General features: G+C 31.7%; 1 pseudogene; it reads right to left on the bottom strand.

The window, feature by feature from the left end:
- Nucleotides 1-496: 496 nt before the first annotated feature.
- LOC131017224 (sclareol synthase, chloroplastic-like) lies at nucleotides 497-11,388 on the bottom strand (annotated as a pseudogene).
- Nucleotides 11,389-12,081: the final 693 nt, after the last annotated feature.

The raw sequence follows: 12,081 nt of genomic DNA, 5'->3' as shown, positions 1-12,081 counted from the left end.
TTTGGTCTCCGAAAAAATCATTAGGCCCTCAGCCGTCACCCCTGCTCGACCCCCTTCATGCCTCGGCCCTGAATAATACTATTTTGAATGTTTTAGAAAGGTTAATTGTCTATAAATACATAAATTATAGGTCAAGCTTTGATTTTTCGTCAATAATATTTTCTTGGTAAAAAAACTAATTACGTGGCAATTCCGAAGTCAAAACTCCCTTTGAATCTCGATCTGTTGGCCACAATTGTTTAGTAACTTTCAATTAGCAATTAGGGCACAAAAACAACGCTGTTTTATCCAAGTAAGTTGGAAAAAAATGCAGCATCAACTTTTCAGAGCCGAAGAATGGACAAAGATTACAACTGACTCAAAATCGATAGTTCGTGAATTAAAAAAGGAATTTAGATAAATCATGATATAATTAATATTGCGAAAAAGCTAGAATTTAGATTTTAAAGTGATATTTACCCCGAAACAAATCTACTCGAAATTTAGGAACTACAAATAACAAAGCATCCGATCAATATTATTAGGAGTTGTGTGAAGTGCTAAAGAAAAACATATAAATGTAGTAGAAGTGAAATATAAGAAGTGTTGGGGGTTTCATAACTACAAGCCAAGGAAGGATTCTAAATCATCCTTCAATTGTTGAGGAGAAGTAAATTGGTCGCTGCTGGTGCACACATAACAACCAACCTTACATACCTCCATAAATATATCTTTGCATTTTCTTGGGAAAATGGTTCCTTCTTTATACACAATCTGCATCATTTTTCTCCTGTGATATTCAACTATTTCATTTATATCTGCAATAGCTTCCTCTTCACTAACACCTCCCCCATCTCTCCCAATGGCTAGCAGAATGCTCATACTGCTTCCTTTATTCTCGTTGCGCTCCTTCTGTCAAATATATATGAAAATTTATAGCACTGAGTTGCAAAAATGATTAAAGACACGAGAATAAAAGGCAAACCTCCAACCTGTTACAAAAAAAAGTTGTAAACATGGTAGAGATAAAATTTAATTTCCCTCAATAAGGTCAACAACTTTCTAACAGTACCTTAGAATTTTCATTGGATTCCAGACAATTAAGTTATTAGCTAGCCAACGAACTTTGGACTTAAGTCAAATTTCAAAAAATTAAAAATAAATTTGGTTAAAACCCAATATTTGAATGTAGTTCGGAGATTTATAGGTAATTAACCCTTTAAACAAATGGTCCTTGTGACAAAATGGTCATCTTCATCTTTACAAGCTAAGAGATTGTACCGTTCCATATTTGTAACTTTTTTCTACTACACTACAAGAAAATGCAGCTTTAACGACCGAATTTTCGGTCGTTAAAACTGAAAAAGCAGTCGTTAACACGGTTAATGACCGTTTTGATCGGTCGTTATTTGAGTGGTTGTTTTAAACATTAACGACCAAAAATTTGGTCGTTAAGTTTAACGACCGAAATTTTATTTTTAACAACCGAATTTTCAATTATATTTATATATATGTAGGGGTTAAGGGTACACTCAAGTGAGATTGCTATTTTTTGTGAGGTCATGAGTATAATGAATAAGGCAGTATATAGTGTTGAATAAAATATATAGTGTTGAATAAAACAGTATATACTGATGAATAACGATATTAAAAAAATTGGTAAAATTTTTGCTCCCTCCAGAAATCGAACCTTGGTAAAAAAATTCGCCCTCTAGGTAAATATTAGCCATTGGATACATGAAATCAACGCCCACAAATCAATCTAAGATCTCACCATATATACGAGATCTCATTAGAACGCTCCTATATATATAGGGAGAAGATCCATGAAGAATGCTAAATAGTTTTTTTTACTTCTAATGTATTTTGAACTTAATCGCATACATTTTGACGAACTTCGCAGTGGGTCACCCATCTTAGTAGTGCTCTAAGGCAAACACGATTAACTTTGAAGTTTCTTTCTAGTAGTGACAAGTATAGAACACACGTATTATTGATATAACTAGCACATATTAATTCATTTAAACTCTATTTCAATATGCAATATCAATCATTCGTAACCTTAAAATATGTTGAGATGATCTAAGACTTGTGGTGCCGGCGAAATAGCGACGATAAAAATAACGATCGGTTTTAAAATAATAAAAAAATAATTTTTTTAAAAAAAGAATATTATTGTTGAAAAATAACGATCGATTTTAAAATATTCTCAATAATTTAAATATAAGAATAAAACAGAAAATTAATTAAAAATATAAAAAATTAAATTAACGACCAAAATAATGACCAATTGTAAAAATATTAAAAAAATTAATATTAACGACCGAATTAACGACTGATTTTAAGAAATTTTAAAAAATTGACATTAACGATCGAATTTTTGATCGTTAATATATATATCTATAACAATATATATATATATATATATATATAAAACAAAAAAAATAAAAATATCAACTGACCGAATTTTCGATCGTTAAAAAAAATAAAATTATAAAAAAATAATTAATAACCGAAATTTTGATTGTTAAAAATTAAAAATAAAATAAATCGATCGTTAGTGCCGCTAAATTAACGATCGAAAATTTCTAGTAGTGCTACCAAACTTTTTCTTGCCTTTATTTTTATTTTTGTTGGCATAATTTACAGGAATAATATACTCTGACCAAATTCTATTTTTGTACACTAACTTAAAAATCGGATTAATAATAACAAGTTGGATTCCCGACAAATTTAATGCTGCCATGGCCGCTTGAAAATTCGAGGTGGCCAAATCGGGCAACGAATAAAACAATATCGTTTTTACTTTTCAAAAACATCGTCTGTAAATTACTATATGCATGTGTTTTGGCAAATAGTAAAAAACACTTCAAGCTCTAGATTTATTTAAATTAAAAGTCTAGCAATTGTCAAATAAAATTTTCAGTTGGTGTGCAAAATCAGAATTTAGTTAAAGTTCAATAATTTATATGCTATGATCGATCCGTACGTATTTTAGAGAGGTCGGACTAAACCTTACCTCAAAACTGCAGACGTCGTTGAGCAGCCGGGCAACCATCGAACCATGCTTACACAAATCAATGCACTCTTCACTCACTAAGCATTTGATCGGACAGTTTTGCTCCGATGAATTGCATCAACACGAGAACTACGATTCTGGAACCACTCGACACCCACGAGGAAGACATGTACTCATCCAAGCTTAGTTGTGTGCCATCGCTCCATGTATCTAATTCTATCTTGAAAACTGATAGTATTTCAACCCACTGCGCTTAATTCAAATTAACACACAATTATACATCATCCGCAAATGTAATATGAGATGATCATACTTAACGCTGCGATAGAGATTTTTTAGAAAAAAATGAAAATATAAACATCGATATTAAAATTCTAGAAAATAAAACTGTATTAATTAACAACGAAACATACAATATATTTTTTTAAAATCAAAATAAATACTCCCTCCGTCTATGATAAGTGTGGTGTTTGTTTTTTTTTTTTTTTTTTACCATTTGTGTGGGTGTGTGTTTTTTTGGCGGGGTGTAGTGAAATAGGTACATACCAATCCAATTATAAATTGTTTGACACTGCGTCCTTGTTCGACATGAGCCATCTCCGCCAAATCATTCACTGTATTGTACAGTGCTGTAAAAAGAATTTCTACTGCTTCGGAACCGTATTCTGCAGTAGCCGGCTTCTCTTTCCATCTGTTTCAATTCGTTGGTTTATTATATACACGATTAATTAATTAAGTAGAAAAATTGAAGAAAATCATTTAAATATAGGGATTATGGCCAAAAAAATACACAAACTTTGAAAAGAATTGCAATTTTCACCTAAACTTTCAACTACGCGAAAAAATGCATGAATTTATATTTTTCTTGCAATTTTCGCCTAAATTTGACTTTCAACTAAATTAGAGCTTAGTTGACCGTCGAAATTAAGTCAAGTGTATTCACTTTTACCTTCTTAGACCTCTGAACTTCTAAATATTCCTGATCATAAGAAGTTAGACCAACATCAGGTGGACTTACGACTGCCAACTAAGCTCTAATTTCACCGAAAGTCAAACGAGGTGAAAATTGCAACAAAATTATAAATTCATGTATTTTTTTGGTTTAATTGAAAGTTCAGGTGAAAATTGCAACTTTTTTTTTTGCCATAATTAACCCCTAAAATATATATGTGGTGTTAATACAAGAAATAATTAAGCTTACTCTTTTACTAATTCAAGAATCTTGTAGCACTCTTGTTTGGAACCACCATGATCGAACAAATCATCAATGAGTGCGACAAGCACAGATGTTTTAGCAAAGGCTAGGCGAGCATGATGAGACGCACGATCACCGATAACTAAGGAAGCTAGAAAATTACAAGTGAGCACAACATCTCTTCCAAACTTCAAGGTATCCAACCTACAATCTGTATACCATCTGCATCATGTAATTTGGTTTAATCAATGCTCCCTTCGCCCCAAAAAGATAGTTTATTTTTGTCGTTTTAGTACATCCACGAAAAATAGTCTCTTTTCATTTATAGACACACTATCTCACAATTTATTACCTTTAATATGTCAACGTATATCTAGCTACCTTTTCAATCATATAATGGGCCTCTTTCTCACTCATAATACAATTAGGGGGCATTTGGGTGATAAATAATCAGTCAATTGAGTGATTAGAGGCAAGTTGGATCATTAATCATGGACACAATCATACAAACCAAACAATTGATTATGGTGAATAATTTTATCAATCATGCTTTATCAATTAAACTAGACGCTTCCTTAATTGATCATTCAAACAATACACTCAACTAGTTTTATTAAGGGTTATTAGCATCTAAACAGACCAACTTTGGGGGTAGTTTGATTTTGCACGTGAACTTTGAAATGAGTCAAAAAATACATGAACTTTAATGTTGTAACAATTTTGTTACAAATTCAATTTTTGCTCAAATTAAAGCTTACGAAGGTGACGTGTAGTCATCAGACTTTTTAAAAAATGACACCGTACATGACATCTTTAAAAGATATCGTATAAGACATTTCTAAACATGAAAATTGAAGGGTTTTTATAGAGTTCAAATGTCTATAAATTGAATTTTTGGTAAAATTGCTACAAGTTCATGTATTTTTTCACTCCTTTCAAAGTTCATGTGCAAAATCAAACCACCTCCAAAATTGGTGTATTTAGGCGCTAATAACCCTATTAAACCATGTACCATCTCCTTCTAGGGATATTTTTTCGAGACAGAGAGAGTACATTATAAATTTCATGTTTAAGCTATATATATAGGGTTTAGTTATATACAAATCAGATTTGTCATAGGAAATACGTTTAGATGAAACATTATGAATTCAATATGAAAAATAAATTTAAAAATAATAAAATTTTCGCCACCTACGAGATTCAAATTCTATACCATGAATTCATTTAGCAAATTAAAATGATAAATCAACCACAGATCTTCACACTATCTTGGCTTACCTTTGCAATTGCTGAAGTTCTTTCTGACTCTGGACTTGGCAAGTATCAAATTCTTGCCTAGCAAATGCTAAAAAATCTTCGTTGCATAGATTAGAGAACCTAAAACAAACAAAAAATGCATGGTTTACCTACTGTAGAAGATAGATTAGTTCAACAAAATTAAATGCTGTAAAATTCTTTGTTTTGTACCTATCTGTATCTTTGATAGCTTGATAATAGCTCATGTCATATAGGTCGAGGTTTCGTCTAACTCCCAACCTTATGGTTATGCCGCGGTAGTTATTCAAGTAGAATTCAACCTTGAATTTATTCAAAAGAAAGAAACCCAATTATTAGTGTCTTCTCTTTAATTATAAATTTATCATCGAAAAATTAAAGATTAAAAAAAATTCATATAAATTCCTCATTTTTAGCAAAAGAGAATTTCACCTTCTCTCGTTCCACATGTTACTCCAAGAAGGAATAATATTATAACACCAAAATTGAACAGATAATATTATCTCTTCTTGGAGTGAAAAATAGAAACAATAAAAGGTGAAATTTTATTTTGTAGAAATGAGGGATTTAAAGTGAGATTTTCTTTTATCCTTCCTTTTTTTGTCATGATAGAACCAAAGAGAACACGCCCTTAGTGGTGAATAAAGGGATAATTGCATCTAAACACACGAACTTTCACTTAATTCTGGTTTTGCACACATGAACTTAAGAATTCTACCTTTAGATACGTACATAGATTTTCAATTATTATGATTTTTCATACGACTGTCAATTTTCGATGAATTAATGTCATCATAGCTAGCTGCTGCAACAAATTAATGACATCGTGACGAGCTGAAGTGGTATAGACATTTTAGGCTTCCACTCCATTGAATGTCATGCGAAAAATCAAAATAATTAAAAGTTCGTGTATTTGGAGGCAAAATTTTCAATTTATATGTGAAAAATCAAATTTAGGTGAAAGTTTGAGCATGTAGGCGCAATTACCCTATGAATAAAAGTGAAGGACAACTCACTAGTTTGTGCAATTTCTGATCAGAAATGGAGTTTGTCTGCAACTGGTGCTTGAGAAAGGTGGCAGTCCAAGCAAGTATTTTCTCAAGACTTCTCTCTTCTTCAAATATTCTCTCGTGTGCTGCTCTGTATAGCTCAATAATCATCGCCACATCTATTGTTTGCTGGCTAAAGCTCTCTTGGTTAGCGTATGGAGACAGTTCTTCTACACAATGCAAGAGAAAAAGAATACAAAATATTGTTCATATATATAGAGTGAAAATGGTATTAATTACCCATTTTGAAGATAGTTCTTAAAAAATATCTATTTCTTACAAAATATATAAATTATATTTATTTAGGACTTTTTAATCCTTATATATGTCGATCATTAGTGTATTTACCGCTAATGCTCGCGTGTTCAACCATAATTGATGCTAAACTGCTCGACTAGTAGTGGTCGAGTATGTCAAGCATTAATGTATTTTGTAATGCTCGACCAAGTGATTGAACTTGTTGAACGTTAGTGCATTTACCACTAATGTTCGACTCGCATCACTTGAACAAAGTTCGCAGGTTGAATAATATGGAACAGCGACATGAAGTTTCGAATCTATTAATACAGAACCGTTCACCTATCCACTGTGGGCAAGTATAAACATGGCCACCACTGATGTGGCGATGTCACGTATATAGAAAGAGAGTTAGCATATTCAACTCCAATTAAAATTACCAATTATAGTTAACTCCTATTTGGTATTGTCACGTCAGTCGTGGACACATTTATGCTTACTCACGGTGGGTAGGTGAACAATTCTGTATATTAGTAAGAACAACTTTATCATTTTAAGCTCAAATGAGCAATTGTTATAGTTGAATTTCTTTTGTAGAGTGTTTTTTCTTTTTTTTTTTAAATCTTTGAGAAGGAATAAAAGTTACTATTGACCCCATTGTATATGTGCATGAATGAAAGAATTGTGCCTGATGAAACTTCATATCCTTTCACTCGCAAAAGTCTAAACGCCATTGCATGGATAGTAACTTTGGAATATATAACTTTGTGCTTCTGTATCCACAACCTGCAGTTTGATCATGAAGTTGAAGCATCAGCCTCTCTGACAATATTGTGCATGAACAAAAAAACGAGGTTGTTAGTATGATAAATTAAATTAAACCTCTAAGGAGCATTTATTTGTCAAGATTGATAATTAACATGTATTTTATCCTTATTATTATGAGAATTTCTCCAATGTATATTCGCATGTAAAAGAAATTACTTTAATAAACAAATTTTGATGATTGTAAATTTACATTTTGTTTTATTTTTTATATTCAGATTTATAATTTCATTTTATTCTTCTGTACCAAGTGTTGAATAATTTCTAGAAAGTATAATCTTAGAAATATATAATTATATCTAATTAATTAAGTGTCACCTATTTTTGTTGTAATTAGGAAAAACAAGATCAAATTAAAAGAAAAAGAGATTGATATTGTTGAGTATTTGATACTCAAGTTTGATTGTTGTCATTATATAGCCAAATTTGCTAGTTTTGCTATCATAGTATCTGTCAGTGTCTGATACTTCGGCTGGTACAGTTCAACACGGGTTTGCAGCTATATATTCATTTTTGAAGTATATCTCGTGGGTTTTAGATATACTTGCTTCCTGAGTCTATTGCATGCACGTCTCCTTGGTTATTTGAAGATAAGAAGTCATCAAGAAGAGTCATTGGTTCACAATATCTCTTCTAGGGTTTCTGTCGCCACATCTATATAAGACGAAGAGATCATCTTTTGAATTGTGTTGCATTTATTAATCTTATTCAGTGTTTAAAGAGTCGTTTGTGAGTGTGTCGAGTTTGTTCTGTGCGTGAGTGAACGACCTAGTGAGTTTTGCTTTTACGTTTGTAAGCAAAGTCTGTGGTGTTTTGGGTTTCTTGTTTTTCCCTTTACCAACCTGTTGGTGAAGATTATTTCGTGGGTGTTGGTGGGGAATAGGGTTTATTCACGCTTAGAGAGTTGATTGTTGTTCTTCTCTTAATTGTTTACGGTAGTGAAGGTTTGGGAAGATATCGTGGCTAGAAGGCTAGAGAGTCTATCGTATAAGTCCTACATATCTTATCATCACTAGTAAACGATTGCCCTGGGCGTGGCTCCCCAGGCGTAGGTTGTTTAACCGAATTGGGTGAACAATTTTGGTGTTCAGTGTTCTTACTTTCTGTAATACGTTTACTGTTACTTTGTGTGGTACGTTATCTAATATATTGTGGTTGCGTGGTTTAATTTATGCAATTGGATAGGTAACTATATATGAAATTAATTCTTGTTTATGTTCTAGGTTTCATGTTTGAGAATTAATTTTAATTTCAAGGATTCGAACAAAATTAAACTCGTAATGAAATTATTAAATAAATAATGTGAATTGTGTGGATGAAAAATTCTAATGGACACTACTATCTTAAATTATTATTAAAATATATAATATATGTATACCATAACAGAGGTTTAGATTTATTATATGTATGCTATAGTAAATTACACAATTGTCCCTATATTCAGTATATACGAGGGATATAATAAACAAATCAAATTTTGGTAAGGGTTAAGTATCAAATACGCCCCTAACATAGAGGCCCTTATCACGTTTAGCATCCTATAGTCGAGGTCGGTTTAACTAAACCCCCGAAGTCCTTAATTTCGTGCAATTAGCCTCTCCGACTTAACGACCGTTTAACACCGTTAACTATTTTAATTTTTTTATTTCGTTGGTGGTGGGACCTACGTCTTCTTCTTTGCCAAGCTCGCCGGAAACACGTCTCCACTACCGCCGCAGCCGCAACATCGATGTCAGCAGCATCGAGCTCTGACTCGTGCACCTCCCGACACTTCTCATGGCTGATGAAATCCTGCTTCCCCAACCCCCAACAGCCCCACCACCTCTCTGCCCTCTCCACCATCACTATCGGCGGCGCCGACACCATCATTTCGAGCCTCCCCGATGACCTTGTCCTAGAATGCCTCTCTAGAGTCCCTCACTCAACCCTCCCTTGTACTATTTCTATCTTTATCTTTATGGATATAATTTCCTATTAATAGGGTAAAAAACGAAAACAATTCCTTACTTACTTGTATGTGTCGTCTAGAATAGAGTTGATTTCAGATTGGAAGTATTGGTCGACTCCCAACCTTTGAAGGGTGTCGATTATACACAAATTAGAGGGTATATTATTCACAGCTTCAACAGTCGTAGTTGCCGGAATACTATCGTCTTCCCCCTTCAACTTCTCTTTTATTTTTCCCATCAAATCCTGAAAGAAGGATATTTGGTTAAGCAGAATTAGACTTTAACTATTAGCAATTTCTCCAACGCAAAGGTCATCCAGTTAGAATATGTCTATGGGTGTAATCGAATCAAACCGAACTAATTAAGCTAAATCTCTACTTCAAGACTTCAAACTTTGTTTATCTTTCTAATAAAGCTCGAGTTTTAATCAACCGAGTACTTAGAGGCTCAAGAGCCTATTTGAACTTTCTAAATTCAGAATGATACTCCCTTTGTCAATTAAAAGTATGATGTGATTTGGAAGGTATAAGTTTCAATAAATGGATGTGAGATGTATATAAAATAGAGAAATGCATCCGCCAAAGTTTATTTGCAATACAATTAATAAATGGGTAGTGAACAAAATATGTTTTTTCGTAATATTGATCGTGAATGATGTTGAAATTATAAGGATATGCGTACCAAAATAGAATCATTGTACTTATTCTGGACGGACTAAAATGGTAAAAAGACCATATTTTTCGTGGACGAACAAGGTATTATTTTTTCTCAATAATATAATATCTACTAAAACTCGTTATTTTCTTAAGTATAACAAATAAAGTTTCATAAATTTATGGTATGGCTAGTATATAGGAATGGAATAAGAATTTCTTCATTCATTCACAATCTTATGGCTGATACAGCTTTTATAATGGGGATTGAATCAACATTCCCGATAAAATACTTATTCCCATGAATATGAGATTAGTCATTCGTCCCCTCCCCCATGATATTATGAATTTTCATGAACATTGGATTACTCAAAAATAAAGTTTTATTTCTTTTTTCTTGAAAATATTTTTATTTATTTTTAACTTTGCCAAATTAAATACTAATAATAATAATAAAAAATTAATAATAAATAAATAATATTAATATTAAAATAAATAATAATAATAATAATAATAATAATAATAATAATAATAATAATAATAATAATAATAATAATAATAATAATAATAATAATAATAATAATAATAAATGATAACAACAACAACGACGACGACGACAACAACAATAATAATAATAATAATGTGTCAAAATTCCCCTTATTAAATTGGATCATATATAAGAAAATCAGCTTTTAAAATACGATCTCTATTAAGATTTTTGTTATGTGTTCGTCCTTGTCTACAGCTAGCCTTGATAAAACTGAAAACAAGATTTTGAGTTGGCAACTTACCGTTGTAGTAAGGCTGCATTTAACGTTGAGAGATGGCTTATTGGTGGTGGCCATCGGAAATCCTTGCACTGCAAAGCAAACAAGATATTAATTTATACGTATATATATATAATCAATCATCACCAAACATTAATTTAAATATATATGCTGAAATCATCAATAAATTAACATCTAAAAAACGCTAATTAACCTCGAAAAATTTCTCTCCTGATCCCAACTCTGCGGCCGGAGAAACGGGTAACTCCGGGGTTGAAGGCGAGTGACATTTTTAGTTCTACGGCGGCGGCAGCGGCGGTTGCCGGCTCCTATATATATTTTCTTTTCTCTGAGTTCGTTTGTTCAAACATCTATCTATATTTATAATTTGGTCAATGTTTCTTCAACATTGATTAATGCAGCGGCAGCAATATTTATAATTTATGTCTATAATATGGCAGCATGCATATTTATAATTTATTCAACGTTTCCCAACATTGACTAATGCACTCCACACTCCACACCCATCGCGAGTTATTTTGGTTTTGAGATTTTCAAATATTTTGAATTGGCATTTTGACATTCCCAATAATATTCTTTAATCTATAATAAATATAGTATAAATTATTTGAAAACTGAAAAATACCGAATTATTCATAATCATAATGAAGTACACAAACTATTATAAACTAACAAAATGCCCCGTTTTAATTGATTTTCGGCAACTTGTTCAATCTGCATCCAAAGGCTTTGACACCCAATCTATACTATATTAAAAGAGCAGTTTTCAATTTAAAATTGATTTCAAATCAATTTGAAATTGATTTGAATGGCGATTTTGTGATTCCTTCAAAAAAATAATGTCATATTATATATACACAAAAAATGGATTAAACTAACTTAAATTAAATTACAACTTATAAATCCCACGTCTAAAAAAATGGAGCATGCACTAAAAACTGCATTTTTTTACGTGCAATGCATTACTAATTTATTTCACACTAATTCAACAAAATATATTAATTACTTAGAAAACACTATTCAAATATATTTATTCAATTTGATTTTCTTTTAAATTCATCAACTTTAATTTATAAAAAAATATTCAATATGGATGTTAAATTAAAGATAAT

This window comes from Salvia miltiorrhiza, chromosome 3 (assembly GCF_028751815.1).
Source record: "Salvia miltiorrhiza cultivar Shanhuang (shh) chromosome 3, IMPLAD_Smil_shh, whole genome shotgun sequence".
Lineage (NCBI taxonomy): Eukaryota > Viridiplantae > Streptophyta > Magnoliopsida > Lamiales > Lamiaceae > Salvia > Salvia miltiorrhiza.
Note: the sequence above shows the minus strand (reverse complement) of the source record. Positions and strands in the feature narration are given on the sequence as shown.